Source organism: Limulus polyphemus, unplaced genomic scaffold (genome assembly GCF_000517525.1).
Source record: "Limulus polyphemus unplaced genomic scaffold, Limulus_polyphemus-2.1.2 Scaffold777, whole genome shotgun sequence".
Classification (NCBI taxonomy): Eukaryota; Metazoa; Arthropoda; class Merostomata; order Xiphosura; family Limulidae; genus Limulus; species Limulus polyphemus.
In genome coordinates, this window is record NW_013666387.1 from 402822 (window position 1) to 419238 (window position 16417).

Here is a 16417-nt window from a genome sequence, read left to right on the forward strand (position 1 = left end):
CTCTAGAAGAGAAGTGTGAAGGAACACATTGCTTGTAAAAATTTAACTCTCACTTTTGTTTGTCTGTCTCTATCTGTGATATTAATACGAATGAAATTTTCTTCACAATTAGGTTCGTATCTAAACCATTATTTCACAAACGTCTGCGTGTGTATGTCTGCTTATAACTGACGAGTCGCCGGAGAGATTATCATTAAACCTTTATGCCTCCCAGGGAACGAATTAGAGGGTCCCCTTTTTTGTATATACATTCGTGGCAGATGTTTAGTTTTAAAAGGAAAGACAATTTCCTCAACTGGGGTGTTCAGAGATATTAATATCCCCCCCCCCTTCGCCCCTCTCGTTAAGTTATGTTTAACTAAAGCGGGCGTTTAATAAATAATGATTAACAGTTACTGGGCTGAGATTATTAATTTTGGAAGGGATTTAAGATATCAGTCTTAAATTTAAAGAGAGAACTGGTAAAGGCAGAGATGGCGAGGCAAAGATGGCGAAGCGAAGGCCGAGGTTGAAATCCTGGATTTCGACAAAGACTAACGGCCCATAATCAAGGTCACAGGTTGAAGGAGATCTATAAATCTAATGCTTTGGCTGGGATCGACGTTCGGGTCTGACCAGGTGGCTAGGGCGCTCGACTAGCAATCTGAGGGTCGCGGGTTCGAATCTCCGTCACACCAAATATGCTCGCCCTTTCAGCTGTGGGGGCGCTATAACGTGACGGTCAATCACACTTTTCGTTGGTAAAAGAGTAGCACAAGAGTTGGCGGTGGGTGGTGATGACTAGCTGCCCCTATGCCACCACCCTATGTCTTTCCTGGTACGTCAATTATTTACCAAGAGTTTGCTTGTAGCAGGGGTTGAATAGAAATCTATAAGCGTAATTAGGATTTTTTTTTCTAAATACTTGTGAAATTCCAACTCTTTCATCCTCCATAAATAATGTTTTCCAGTATATATATAATCTTATACTTGTAAGGAAACAGATCGTCCGACGGAAAGCCTATACTTTTCTTCTTAAAATCAATTTTGTCCATAACAAAAAATATTAAAAAACACGCTTCAGTTGAACTATAGTTTTATTTGTAGTAACAAAATAATTGTACAAGTTTCAAATCTCCACAAAAAAAGTTTCGGGAAATATTATTTCCAAGTTCTGAGCCTAAAACAAAATATAATGTTTTGCTGAATATGTATTTTATTTTCCGTATCTTTCAAATAACTTGAGGGAGTGTCTTATACCATCGGTTTCTTTAGAACCAGTTTTCTAGAAAATGTTGAAATACTGTTTATCTCACAAATTACCTACTTGTTTTCATACCTGCATCATATTGAATGCTCTGTTTCTTTGTTGTTAAGCTCGAAGCTACACAATGGGCTATCTTTGCTGTGCCCACCACGGCCGTTCAAACGCGGTTTTTAGCGTTATAAGCCGCCAGACATGCCGCTGAGGCGGTGAAGGGCACTTATGAGTGTTAAAACAGACAAAGTCTATTTGTGTGTTTGTTTTTAGTTAAGCGCAAAGCTACAAAATGAGCTATCTGTGCTATACCCACCACGGGTATCAAAACCCGGTTTGTAACGTTGTAAGACCGCAAATATGCCGCTGTGCCACTGGGGGCCAGGCAAAATCAAGAATTGGCCAAAATAGTGAATGAAATTACTAATTTTATATGGGGAAAAAAATAGAGAGAGAGAGAGAGAAGAACCCCCCAGCAATAATTAGTTAGATTAATTGTAATATTGATGATGGTTTTGTTTAAATTATATTGTGACTCATATATTATTAGAAACCTTATAACCAAAATATAAAAAGCATGGAACCGTAATAAATTTGCTACGTTAATAGTTAGGAAAAAAAAAACGTTTCTAAAAAGTCGATTGACCCCCCACCTCCATTGATGATTGGTAGGTTAATTGAACTATGCATTCTTGATAATGTGGGTTATCATAAAGAACTGCAAATAAAGATCTCCACGAAACAACATTTAGCAAGAACGGATATTATCACGATAAATATATCTTTTATATGTGTGTGTATGTATGTAAGGGCTCGGAAAATATCAACCTTTAGATTAGATTGTGGTGCAATTTGATCGCAACTGTTTATCATTCCCGCTTCACAGTGCAATGCCCTGTTTCTCAGATCGCGAGAGTCAGCAACAAGCTATGTTACTATGGCAACAACAACAAAGATATATGTACAGTGTGAACGTTCGTTTAACTTTTGATGGTTTTATACCAACAGAGTCTGGTTTAAAAAAATGCCATTTACTATAGAAGCAAGATTCATAGTAATAAACATAATGAGTTAAAATCAATCTGTAATGGGCTCTAATGGAATAAAGTATAAATTGAAAAACTTAAGAATAAAAAACTTTAATGAATGTTTGTTTAATGTACTTAGATGTTGAATAAAAAGCTTTAGTCTAAAGCTTTTTATTCAACATCTAAGTACATTAAACAAACATTCACCAAAGCTTTTTATTCAACATCTAAGTACATTAAACAAACATTCTTTTTATTCAACATCCAAGTACATTAAACAAACATTCAGCTTTAGTGAATGTTTGTTTAATGTACTTAGATGTTGAATAACAAATACGTGGTACGAAACGCTGTAGAAAGTAATTAATGGAATGAAACATTACACAACAGAAATGTGGAAAGAAATTTGACAGGAAATAATTGATAGAAGCAAAGCATCAAATAAAAGGTACATGAAACGTGTCGTTTAGGGTTGTGGATAAGGAGGTCCATTGTTCGAGATGCGGTATGCTACACTTTCGAATGTGAGGTCGATATAATTGTGACAGTCCTGCAATTCGGTTAAAAGTAGCCACTTAGGCGGCGGGTGCTGCTGACTGGTTGCTCTCCCTCTAGTCAGCAGTTCTAAACAAAGTATGAAAAAAGTAGGAACTCTAGGGGTCTCTGACCTGGTCTTTAGCCCATATGTCGCATATGGTGACGAAAGCGTATGAGGCAAAAAAAAAAGAAAAACAAAGAAATATACAGCGATTTGAATTTTTCTGAATTTTACATTATTTGCAATTTTCCCAAGATCTTTATTCATCTATATACTGAATAGGAGGATTTTGTTTAAAATAGTTGACTGCTCGGAACTTACTTTCTAAGACTTTTTTAACATTCTTTAGAATGCCTCAGGCCATGATAACGTGGTGCTAAGTGCTCAAACAACATCTTGACTGATTATGGGGAATGCATCGGAAATCTAGGTCAAGGAAAGGGAATGTACTTTTTTACCTAACATTTGAGGTTGCCTGACTTTGAAGGACATTTAGAACTATAAATTATGTTTGAGGGAGACCCCCCAAAACTTCAAATGCAGTTTCCCCATACAAATCTGCCAGAATTCGAAGTGTATGTAAATTGTAGACGATCGTCAAAGTTCTTATGATTGAAACGACGATCACTTGATGTATATCTCCATTTTTGTAATTCAGTAAACTTACCGCTGACTCCCTGGGAGTGGGGGAGGGGCAGATTTGCGTAGAAGGGGCAAGTGGAGCAGTAGCGGACACCCTAACGTAGAGTGATTCCTACGGGGACCAAAACAACAAAATTTTCTAAGTTTTCAAATTCAAAAACAAATAATAATAATAAACGTATCTATTGTATAGTGTCACTAGTTCCTCGACATCTGAGAATTACAGGTTCGTTGAAAGTAACTCTCCAGGTGTATCGTATAGATATTTAATCAAGACGAAAGGTTTGTTGTGTTACTTGAAATTTAATTTTCCTTAGCAGGGTTGGTATATCTAATTGTATATTTTCAATTATTTTGAAAACGTTTATAAAAAAGCTTAATGTTTACTACATACATCGTATTTAAAAAAAAACTAAAAAACTTGATTTGGTTCTCTATCTTAACGGAATATTTTGATAATATTGTTTACTTAGCTCTCTGCTTTAATCGTCGAAAGCAACGGAGGTTTAACCGTTAATGAATCAAGGACCTGTTTTCACGAACGTTCTCAGAGTGATTAAACAACACTCACACATGTGAAGGTGACCATAAGGTGACTATGCTTCTTATCACGATGTCTCAGGGTCGTAGATGTTGTAATCTTATGTAAAAGCTCCCTGACTTCTCCAACCTTGGAGAGCTACAGAACTGACTCATCATTCTTAAATAGTGTACTCTAAGCGTCCTTGTTTGTGTGTAGCTGTGAAATTGTAGAAGGTGTGAATAACCCCTTCTGATAGATAGATCTTATGGAAGTGTAAACACATTTCTCGTGATTTAGTCTGTCTTATTGTGTTATCGTAAGAGTAAATATTTATGTCGCACCCTATATTATATACTCTGCTCGGATCGACTAAAGTTAATTCCTTCACGAGAGCTCTTAACATTAAAAAGCACTAAGTGCGTAAATACGTTGTTGTTACATTTACAAGAAGTAGGTCTAACGTTCGTTAGATGTTTGTCTGGAGAATTTCCTGAGCTTCGGAGATAAACGAGCATGCACCCCATTCCTGACGCCCTGCTGTTGATGCAGTTAAGAACTTAAAAAGAGAGAAAGGATTGGTGTGAAGATGCAGGGCACGGCGCAACGACCTGATTGCCTTGACCTTGGGAGAGTGGAACTATAAAGGATACATTGTTGAAATAAGGGGTGTTATTTTTGAGGCAAGCCCGCCTCGCAAACGTTAATACCAAGGTCGTCTTTCACAACACCAGTATCAAAGTACATCTAGGACAAATCCTTGGTTTTAAACAAGCGTATAGATGTATAAGATCAATGATTAAAACTGCGTATTTTTGACGCAGGTGGCAAAGAAAACAATAATTACTTGCTTGAGCAACGTGACAATGCCAGAGTTTTTCTGATTAGATGCGAATACGTGTGTTATGTTAGTAGACAAGTACGTTGAACTGTAATACACCAGACATATCTCAATCAATAGGTTGTTCAAGTATGTTGCCATAAGATTCTATGTACTCTCCTTGACAGGCGAACCAGCCACCAGAGGTTTATTAGAGTGTTTAGTGCACATATTTTAAGCATAGCAACTTCTGCGCCCTCTGGTTTATCGGTCACTGAACTCCTGGGTCTAAGTCTGGAAACGCAAATGGGGCGGAGCTTAGTTGGCAGACAGCCAATGAGCAAAGACCTTACAAAGGGCATTGTGCCACTCAGGCAAATGTGACTGGCCCTTCAGCCTTCAGTCACAAGTAGTAAAAAAACCTACAGTATTAATGTTGAACTTGTACTTCACTCCGATGCATGTTCTCAGCTTTCTCTCGTAACTTGCCATTCACGTGCATTGCAACTAGCAGTACCAGTTTCTTTCTGTAAAGCGTAGCACGCTCTCCGCCTCTGGCTGCGTGGTTAGAGTCGTCCTCTTAACTTCGTGTTGGACCACTTTCACTGGCACTCGGAACCTTGAAACACAAGCGGGAACTTCCACTTCCAGTAGACCTTACTATACTGTACTTTGGTGTGTGACCGTGCTAACTCTAATGTGATATAATATTGAACAATCCTTAACACTGTCGGCAGACTGTTTATTCACTCTATATTCTTCTAGTTAGTAGAAGAAACTAAGACAACTATGATAATAAGTGAGAAAGACTTGCAACTCTTGAGAACGCTTCCCGCCCCGGATCATCAAAGTGACAAAAAGGATCCTGGGATCGACATCAAAATAGGTGACGAACGTTTCTTAGCTATTTTGCCTTTAAAAACTGACTTTGGATATAAAGAGATGTTTGTTAGAAGTACAGAGTTGATTCATCGAATTGTACTCTCTTGTTATTTCTTAAAATTGAGGTTAGATGATTTGTTATATTACATATCACATTTAGCTTTCTTAATATGTTGACGTCATAAATGCAGCTAGACAATATATTTCGGTAGTTAAACTGAATTCAAAAGAACGGGCTAAAGGGGGATTTGGGTTTACTCAAAAGTATTTTGATATTAATATTGGTAATAGTAGTCAGTATTGACGAACATTGATGTCAGACATTCGTACGATGTATTTATCTACTCGCTTTTCTAACATACGTAAACTAAAGCATGATGTAATTTTCGACATAACTGCATTAATTGGATTAGCTTCCACGTGAAAAATTATATTTCTTAACTCACTGAGGAGATACATTAACGTTGACGTGTCAAACTGAGTACTACTGCTAAATTTTCCAGTTTCAATCGGAGTTATTTCAAAATAATACTTGTTAACTGACTGAGGAATTACATGAACTTAGATGAGTCGCATTTTAGACTAAAAGTAATACTTATTGCATGATTAAGGAGGTATGTTATGTGTTTAATACCGAGAATACTTAATGATTTAGTTTTTTTTTACTGGAAGCAACCAGCTGATTTCAAATTATATTTACTGACTCGGGAGAGTCATACTGAGAATACTGAATCTTTCAGTTTTAGACGTAGTTAAGCAACTGATTTTGAATGATATTTGTTGACTCGGTGAGGAGGTACGTTATCCTTGGTATATCACAGTAAGAATACTACTAATATCCATAGTTTTAACCACAGTCGAAACTAACTAGTCGATTTCTCGACCGCGACAGACGTCTGAGTTTAGTCAAGTCAAGGTCATTGACCGAGCACGCGCGTGGAGGTTATCGAAAACTGCAAGAGAGAGAGAGAAGCGATTAGTAGGGAGCGCTACCTAGAGGATAACGACGAAATTGCGTAGATAACATACTAAGCAAGAAAACACGAAGATATAACGTATTCCGCTTTGTTTTCTCGAGAATGCAAAAGCGGTTGACCTTACTAGTTCAAAAGTTCATCTTGATTGCTGTTGCCAGAAAATGGTAATAGGGAGCAACGACCCAGTCTAATTTTGTTTTCTGTCTTGAATCCAAGGTTAGTGACCACTAGTAGAAGAATAATAATACATTCGTGAACAACTTGTCTGTTTTCTTGTGAAATGAAACCTTCACACTGCAAAGCAGTCGAAAAAGGTAAACTGTGAATCTCAGCTCAAAGTTGTTCATCGTAATTTAAACACATACTTCTGCCCTGACAGTCATTGACTTTGCCATAATTTTTTAAGAAATAAATCTTCAGGTGTCCACAATTGCTGCGAGAACGAAGTGTATTTTCAGGAACTTTCTTACAATAATACTCTTCTAAGAAAGTTCTCGAAAAATACATTTCGACCTTGCAATAGCTGTGGACACCTGAAGATTTATTAATAGTAAAGAAAGTTGGAATCCGAAGAGAAAAATTAAAATTTGGCCACTTTATTTATATATATATATTTTCGTTCATTTGAAATTGAATTATAGCTAACGAATGCTTCTTGTGTTATTTAATAAACCCGAGGGTGCAAAGTTTTTTTTTTAAATAATTTTCAAAGCTTTCATAAACTTCTATGAGAACCCAATGAATTGTAATGGCACATGGATTCTGCAAACGTAATTTACATCAAATTTGTCTTGGAAACTTCTGTAGACGAAATGTGAAATGCCAGATATTTGCTTTTCTTTTTAATATATATGATATGGATCGACCATTTTGTATCTTTAATATATATATATATATATATATGTATTTTTTATATTTTTTGTAGAGTTTGATGGGACAACTGTTCTTTGTCGTGTCTGCGGGGACAAAGCAAGTGGTTTCCATTATGGCGTTCACTCCTGCGAAGGATGCAAAGTGAGAATTTTGAAAATTATTAACACGTGGGATTACAATAAATGAGTTGTAACTGGTTTTATGTGGAAACGTTACGGCAATTCTGTTATATATATATATATATATAACATTTTAAATTATTAGTACTTTTGTACGTGTATATATGTGTACATCTATCAGAAACTAGCATAAGCAGACTTTTTGGGTTGAAAGCAGATTAGCCGAATTTTGATTAAATAACGATTACAGAAATTTTTTATCCCTTTTGACAATACATCGACTTGATCTCTTTTTCTCTTCTTATCTCATGGTACCTCAGACATTATTGTAAAAATCAAATAGACACGAAAAGAACACAACTTACAGCACCATGATGTAATAAATTATTCAACGAGTTTTCAGTTGATTTTGTGTAGGTAAAATATTTGCTAATAAAACTAAGCTTCTGTTTGTAGACAACTTTGCTTCAGAGAAAAGATGCGACAGTTCTTTCTCTTGAGCCACAGATGTATGACATTGAAATGATTGGTCACTGTCCACCTGACCGTTAACACTTCAGACAATGTAAAATATTAAATAGCGTTTGTTTTAAACGAAGATGAATATACCATTTGGAATATCGATACAACCTGCTATACGGTTTATAACATACAAGTGTACACGCAATTATAGGAGATATTAAACATGTGTGCCAAGTTCTGATTCACGAATTAGCACCAAACAAAATACAATATCACAAACTGTACTGGATTAGCAGAACAGTCATAAACCAGTTTTAATAACAATCCAGACTAGCACATTATAGGAATTTGTCAGAATTTCATTAAATAAGTTTATGTACTTGGGGTGGGGGTATTTTGTTTTATTAGGAGGTTTCGTTATGTTTCGTATATTTGTTTAGCTTTTGCAAACAGAAAAATGTTATGGACCTCTTTTGAAAACTGCTAGATTAAAACAAAAGAGACTGCAGCTGCCTTCGTAGGTGAATGGCACCTTAAGCTGTGTTATGATTTGTTTCCATGGTAACGTGGCTGCGGCATGTTAGTCATTGTTAACCTTGAAACTCGCTCTCTCTGGGCTAGGAGGTCGTTGACCATACTCCACTAAGAGCGTTCGTACAGCAAGCACCTGCAAGAAGCTAATCAAGTCTCCCTTCCAAACGTTACATGTTATTTTTAAGTGGGGGGTCGTTGGCCTGTAAGCGTTATCTCTTCACTTGAAGAACATAACCTTTATTTCTTTATTTAATGCATACTTGTATTCTTTAACTAGAAACCACAACTAGATGCATAAAAAAAAATGAAATAAAGACCCGCTGTCATTGGCCAATGTCTCGGCGTCTTTGAAAGTTATTGGCTCTTAAATTTCAAGTTCAGGGTGGGTATGCGAATTGAGGTGAATAACCGGTCGTTTCCTTCCGCCCTTGAGCTCGTGGTCTGGGAAGAATAAACTTACAGCAGTGGGTCATGGTCAACTAAGGAGACTAAGCTACCCATGTGTTACCTGATCGTACAAATACGGAAGAAAGGGTTAGGAGTTAGACGCTTCCCCAAGTAATACCAATATCTGTTAAGATTGTTTGAAAATCCAAGTGTTATTTGACTAAAAACCTGAATATAACGAGGTTTTGTTTTTGGTAAGTATTAAGAAACGTTTTTTGTTGTATTAAGGAAGATTATTATACGATATCATTACACTTAAAAAAAAAATGCGACGGCTTCGCGGCTAATAGAACACATTAAAGTTGATTAAACATCTTCCAGTATTTACTAATATTAGGTAACTATCAAAATAAGTGTGAACTAGCAAGTGCAAATTTTTTCCCCTCAGTTTCCGCTACTACACCTATCTGGAGATTTTACACGATAAAACTCTGAGGATAGTTAGGGTTAGGTACAACGACCAGGATTCTTGGTTGAAATCATGGACGTTATAATAATTAATTGCTAGTTATACTCTGAAGTTGTAAAATAGCTGCGTGTGAAATCCCAAATTCGTGTAACAACACCTTGTGATATTCACAAAACAAACACCCATTCGTGTAACAACACCTTGTGATATTCACAAAACAAACACCCATTTGTGTAACAACACCTTGTGATTTCACAAAACAAACACCCATTCGTGTAACAACACCTTGTGATATTCACAAAACAAACACCCATTCGTGTAACAACACCTTGTGATTTCACAAAACAAACACCCATTCGTGTAACAACACCTTGTGATATTCACAAAACAAACACCCATTCCTAGCCTCGTAGTTTTTGTACGTTAAAATAGAGCTAAAGGGAAATAAATATATATGTATATATGGGAATTCAGTCTTTTACCATTTAAGGGAGTGGGTGTTAACTCTTAATCATTTTAAGCCTCTGTACATTTATTTGAGTTAATATTTTTTTTTCAAATGTCGTCCTTAACTATGCCAATCATATCGTTTACCATATTGTACCAGTTTTACCTTATTGTACTAGTAACATGCTTTTATTTCTTCGTCTTTGTCACTCACTTGGTTATCATGTCAATATTTTAGCTTTTATTTTAATCTGCCAACCATTGGATGCTACGGTATTTAAGCAAAAGAAAGTTCCCGAAACCAAATATTTACGTTTTTATTGTATTTTCTCTCTCTCGAATTTGTTGCTAATTCGCCTAAAATACCAAATATCACTTTTATTTAATATAATCTTAACATATAGGTTGATAGAATGCACACCAAAGCTGTCTGTCTGCATCCATTTATTGAGTGCTCAAAGTTTACGAGTGAAAAACACCGCGGCTATACGAAGCATATCTTAAGGAGAAAAAGTCAGTATTTTTTTTATCAAAAGTAAAAACAACTTTTGAGTAGTATCTTACAATTATTGTAAAAACGACATGTACTTCAACAGACGCGAAAATATATATCAAAGTTTAAGATATAAATTAACGTAAAACTTTTCTTTTTAGTGTTAGCTGACCGATCTTTATAAGTTCAGCAGCGAGCTTGAGTGCTTATATCCCCCAAATTAGTGTTAGCTGCTTAATTATTATTAATGTTACATCACTTAATAATATGACTTGGCATAATGTTATACAAATGGCTACCTAATTTTCCTCATCTCTGTTGTATATCATAGCATAAAGTTCTTCTATTTGGTTTGAGGGTTTTTCTGAACCATTAAACGTTGCTCTATGAAGTGACTTCTTCCTCCTGACATTTCTGTTGTATATCAGAGCATACAATTCTTCTATTTGGTTTGAGGGTTTTCCTCAACCATTAAATGCTGCTCTATGAAGTGACTGCTTCCTCCTGACCCGTTTGACTAGAAAAGGCAACATGCAACTACCACTTGGATCCTTGGTTTAGGATCAGGATTTTCGCGTGGCCTAAACTACATGTAAGGGGTGAATGGCCGTCCGCGTTCCTCGTGTCTCTTCTAGACCAGTAATATCTTGCATAACTAGTGCGCATGCGTCAGCATGTGAACTTGAATGCACTTTCGCTTTCTTTCAGTTTGTTACGTCATGAAATACTTTTACTTTCGTTGAAAATGTGTCACAGAGACCGGTCATCGACCCATTACTGGCTTGCGCTGTAAACATGAAAAACGAGCATGCGCTATAAGCTTTCTTACGCAAAACTTTAATAACGATAGGGCAAATATGTAATAAACAGGCTAAATGAGGTGACCTCAATTATGGCCTACTCTGTGCTTGTTTATCATTTTCAGGTCTCCTCATTGTAGGTGAAAGTATTGCCAAGTGAGGACGTAAAAATCAGTGCTAAAAGAAATAGAAAACGTTTGTTGGGCTAAAAGTAACGGGAAAAGAAAGTTTTTGTGCTAGCTAAAACACTGATATAATAATAAATTGAAAAGAGTTGATAAGTTACTGTAACTTTTTAAACTGGGGTGGTGTGTTTACCCTGGTGTGTTGGAACAAAGTACTTGATTTGTATTTTATAATAATCACTAAAATCGCTTTCTAAAATGGCGGTTGTGTATTCTTTGATTAAAAGTGGCAAAACTCTAAAACTCGTTCGTCGTCGTTCTTCTGCCAAACAGGGTTTCTTCAGAAGGAGTATTCAGCAGAAGATTCAGTACAGACCCTGCACCAAAAACCAGCAGTGTTCCATCCTGCGGATTAACCGAAACAGGTGTCAATACTGTCGACTGAAGAAGTGCATTGCTGTCGGCATGTCACGTGATGGTAAGTACTTGGTCACTCTCAGAAAGTATAAATTAAGGGACATTAAGAATGTTCCGACTTCCACCCTCCCCCAACAAACATTTATGTTGTGAACGCCATTTGCTGAGGAAGCGTGATTACAATAAATTGTATTCGTCGTCAGACAATAGTGTTAGTTTTTCTGTCTTTTTTGTAAAAACCAAATTCTTTATTCGATCAAAATTTTCCGAGAACATGATTATATGAAAAGTATTTCAACCACACTATGTCCACCGTAGCCATTTCCGATTATGTATGTATTTTGGCCATTATCAGATGACAAACAGAAAACCCAGTCACTAAATCCAGCTCTGATCCTCAAAATATTTATCAGTATATTTCGTAAACAAATGTGATGTAATCTCAACCTCTCTAAATGATAATTTGTTACGCGTACTTACCACCTTATTGGAGAAATAAAACTGCCTAAACTGGAAACGTCTGATTTTTCCAAGTCTTAAATTTATGACTTCTTGCCAAACTGCCCTCAGGATTCAACACGAACAAAATCTGACGTCTCAATATTATAATTCCTTTCAATAATTTTGAATACTTACAATTCGAAAGTTTAAGAAACTGTTGCCATATTTTGCCCTCAAAATTTCATAAGTGAGCCCCCCTGCAGATTTGTACTGCTGGAAACCGAGTTTTGATACCCGTGGTGGGCAGAGCACAGACAGCTCTTTGTGTAGCTTTGTGCTTAATTAACAATAACATAATAAATGTGAGAATTCTTTAAATTAAAATGAAATGTTCCTGAGATAAGCCTTACATTAATAAGGACGTTGAAAATTATGCTTCTTCACCGGCTTTAAGATTTCTTGTTATCCTTTCAGCACTTTGCACTTAGAGAAAGTGTAAAAATGTAAACACCTCGTTAAAAAAGGGACAAACGTTATTTTAAGAATGACTACTAGATGGCAGCACTATCGGGTATGACACGTGCTAACACTTGGGTGTTTACAGGTTAATCCAAGGCTGCGACGATGTACGAGTATGTTATTTACTGAATTTTGGTGTTTTGTAAGAGCTCTACGAAATCATAACACATACTTAATAAAACGCGTCATAGATTTTATGGACCCCGAATTGTTTTGGGTATGGGTAAAGTAATCTGTTATCCATTCTTCTTGGTATACATACAAGTGTATTAAATTAACAAATAGCATCAAATGAAAACTTGCTTTGATATATGTTGATGTGTATTAATGTTTCACTTAACAAACAATAAGTAATTCATTCCAGACCTCAAGTCGGCGGCGAAACAACATAATAAGTATTAAAGTTGTTGAAAACAGTTCATTAATCAGACCAAAAAATCGTGTATATTGTTACTATAGTTTCCAATAAGCACATATATGACAAATTTAATTAGCATCTGGAATTGAATTTATGTAATTAAAATTTTATCACTGTAAAACAGAGAAAATCTGTTCCTCTTCACACACACACACATATATTATAATAGGCATTTTATTTTAGTAATTTTAAAAATTAACCAGAATCAAAACGTTGTTAAACTGAAGGTTTCATAACCACTATGTTTACGCTTCTTTTAAAACGTATTTCAACAGTTATTTGGTCAGTAATCTGATAGATAAAAAAACAAAACAATAGTCATCTAATACGAGATTCACCACGTGTAGGGGTATCGATTACAAGATAATTTTCTTTGAATATTTTTATCTCTCGTCGATTAAATGTTTTCATAATTATCTTTTATTTTTTATGCAAACAAGTTCTGGAATTGGCTTATTCACTAACTATTAGGAAGTGAATATGAAAAGAAGAAAAACAATTGGCTTCCTGGTTTATTTTTCTATTGGCACATGTTAACATTTCTCTGGTCTCCAGACGCTTCCGCCTATTTGTACCTCTAGATGGCAGCACTTAGCGGTGTCTGAAGGTCAGATTAGAAAAGTTTATGAAGTAAATCAAATATATGAAACAAGTTCAAGGCCACGCTAGTCCATTCCATCTCTGTGCTGTGAGCATGCGTTAAAATTACTGGTGGTGGTGGTGGTAGGATGAGGCAAGTGATGACAAATCGCGTGCAACTAATATGTGCGTCAAGCTTCCAATATCATGTGATACAGGAGGGCAGGGTCGAGATGTGTTTCACAATTTCAGTTCCGCTCGTGTCGTTGCCAGAAGAATGCGCGTAATCTAACTTTTGAGCATCGTAACACCGTACAGGGGTCTGCTGTTACTTTTAGAGAAAGTTTTTATAAGGTAATTTTTTTACATATATGCTAGATAAAAAAAACAACAACAAAGAAAAAAAACACTGAATCCAACATACAATGTCTGCTAGCATGCTCAGCGCAGTATTGACCGGAAATAAGAAATGGACGCCCAACTATTACCTCTGCACGGAACAAATTAACCGTAGGGTGCGAAGTTTTCTGACACCACAAGAAGCCTGTAAGTTTGTGAATAATGGGTTATTGCCCTGTGTATTGAGTGAGTAGCGTAAAATGAAATTAAACTGGCCCTTCCTTCTTCAGGGGTGAATTCTTGAAGAGGAAAGGTCTAACTTCCGAAAGCGCTCGCGCTAATTAGTTTTTCCTGTTTTGTGACATTATTATTTGTGATATCATAGGATTTCGAATAAGATAAAAATTATTACTAATCGTTGATTTATGTTCATAATAATTTGTACTATAAATGTAATTTTATGAGATTTAAAATGGCTACTTGCATTTAATTCATAAAGATTGAGGTGGTTATCTTTTATTAAACAATGTTTTAAAAGGGCATTTTCCCCCATCAGCTGTTCGATTTGGGCGAGTTCCGAAACGGGAGAAAGCAAAGATCCTGGCTGCTATGCAGAAAGTGAACGCTAGTTCGTATGAAAAGGCTCTGAGTTCAGAGCTTGAGGACGAAGGTCGACTTTTGAACATCATAATGACTTCTCACATGGAGACTTGTGATTATACCAGGGACAAAGTCGCTGCATTGCTGGAACAGGCTCGAACACAGCCAGATCATGCTCAGTGTTTCCCACAGTTGGTAAGTTCTTTTGGACAGAAATCAGTTGTATTTTGTTTTTGTTGCTGCTTCTAGTTATATGTGATTGATTCAAAAATGAGCCACGAACTTAAATGTATTATTTGTTTTCATGAATGACGTTATGGGATATACTAGATTGTTAATGTAATGCTCTTGATAAGATAAATGTTATGGAACAGAAGAACGAGTTTCATTTGACTTTTAAGATTTAGTTTGATAATAATGGTAATAAACTTAGCCTTTACTTAATGCCAGTATCGTCGAAAATCAAAATATTTTGTATATATATTAAAAATAGAAAGTTTCCTTCGTTTTTATTTCGCAATAATTTTTTTTTAACTGGGCTTGGGGGGGGGAGAACATTGCGTCACCGTGGAGGCGACAAACTTGGCAAAGTGCCATTATGCTAACATGGACCTTGAATCTAAACTTGACTGTGTTTGTGGGGGGGGGGGGGGCTGAATAACAAACGAAGTTGAAGGTTAATGTTGGTGTTTGATTGCTTTCAATTTGTATGTGTTGCAGAATTTTAAATAACACTTTAGACCTCAGCAACAATACTGTATTCCTTTAATCTTCAGAACAACTATTTCAGAATAAATAGTTACACGTCACAGAACGATAATTGGATGTTAGTTAACTCCTGACTGTTTTCTTTGTAAAATCGTATCTAATCTGACCAGCGATTGGTGGGTGGCTTGGCAACCTACACCGTGAGCCGTACGTTTCAGGAAAACTTCCTGGCCTTGGCCATTGCGTCAGCTCTGCAGTGAAAGTTATCCAAGTTAAGAGCGGATCCAAGGCCACTTGGATCAGCCGCTCAGTATCGACATTTCAACATGCCTATAATGGTAGACTGGTCAAGGTCGCGCGCATCATTTACTGACGAGATAAGCTAAGCTCGAAGTTATTTCAGCCAGAACTTTGGAATAATATATCCCCACTTCCCCTCCATACGTAGTTTGTGTCATTGAAAGTCGTCTCGAGGAAGAAGTTAAACATGTGCTCAGTTTGTTGCGGCTCATCCATTTCTACGTGTATGTTAGTTAAGAATAACTTAAAAAAGAACTGACAAAGCCAAATATGGAAAGCACGAAACCTCCACCGCGGTAAATCAAAACGTACTAATACTAGGTGTGTACTAATTACTCGGTTTTACCTGCATAGCGTTATCTATTTAGTATATTAATGATTTCATTATTCACAAGAATCGAAAATATTTGTATAGTTTTGTTTATATTAATATAAGTTTCATATGACATCATCACCACTTTCAGTATTTATTTATTTTCTTTGCAGTATAAGTGAATTTTAGAAAAATTTGTCATGAGAAATTGATATATATCTATGTATGTGTGTAATATAATAATATGTATATATAGATAGATAGAATTATTATTTTTCTTTTATAGGCCTGTCCACTTAATCCGGCACCTATGGAACCATGTGGAGATAGCCAGATGGTAAAGAACTTTTCAGAAAGTTTCTTCCAGCTATTCGAGTGGTAGTTGAGTTTGCCAACGAATCCCAGGTTTTAGACTGCTGACCCAAGAAGA

At 36.1% G+C, this 16417-nt stretch overlaps 1 pseudogene; it reads left to right on the forward strand.

Annotated features, from left to right (window-relative positions):
* The first annotated feature begins 5285 nt into the window (after positions 1-5285).
* Positions 5286-16417, forward strand: part of LOC106460475 — a 14489-nt pseudogene continuing 3357 nt past the window's right edge.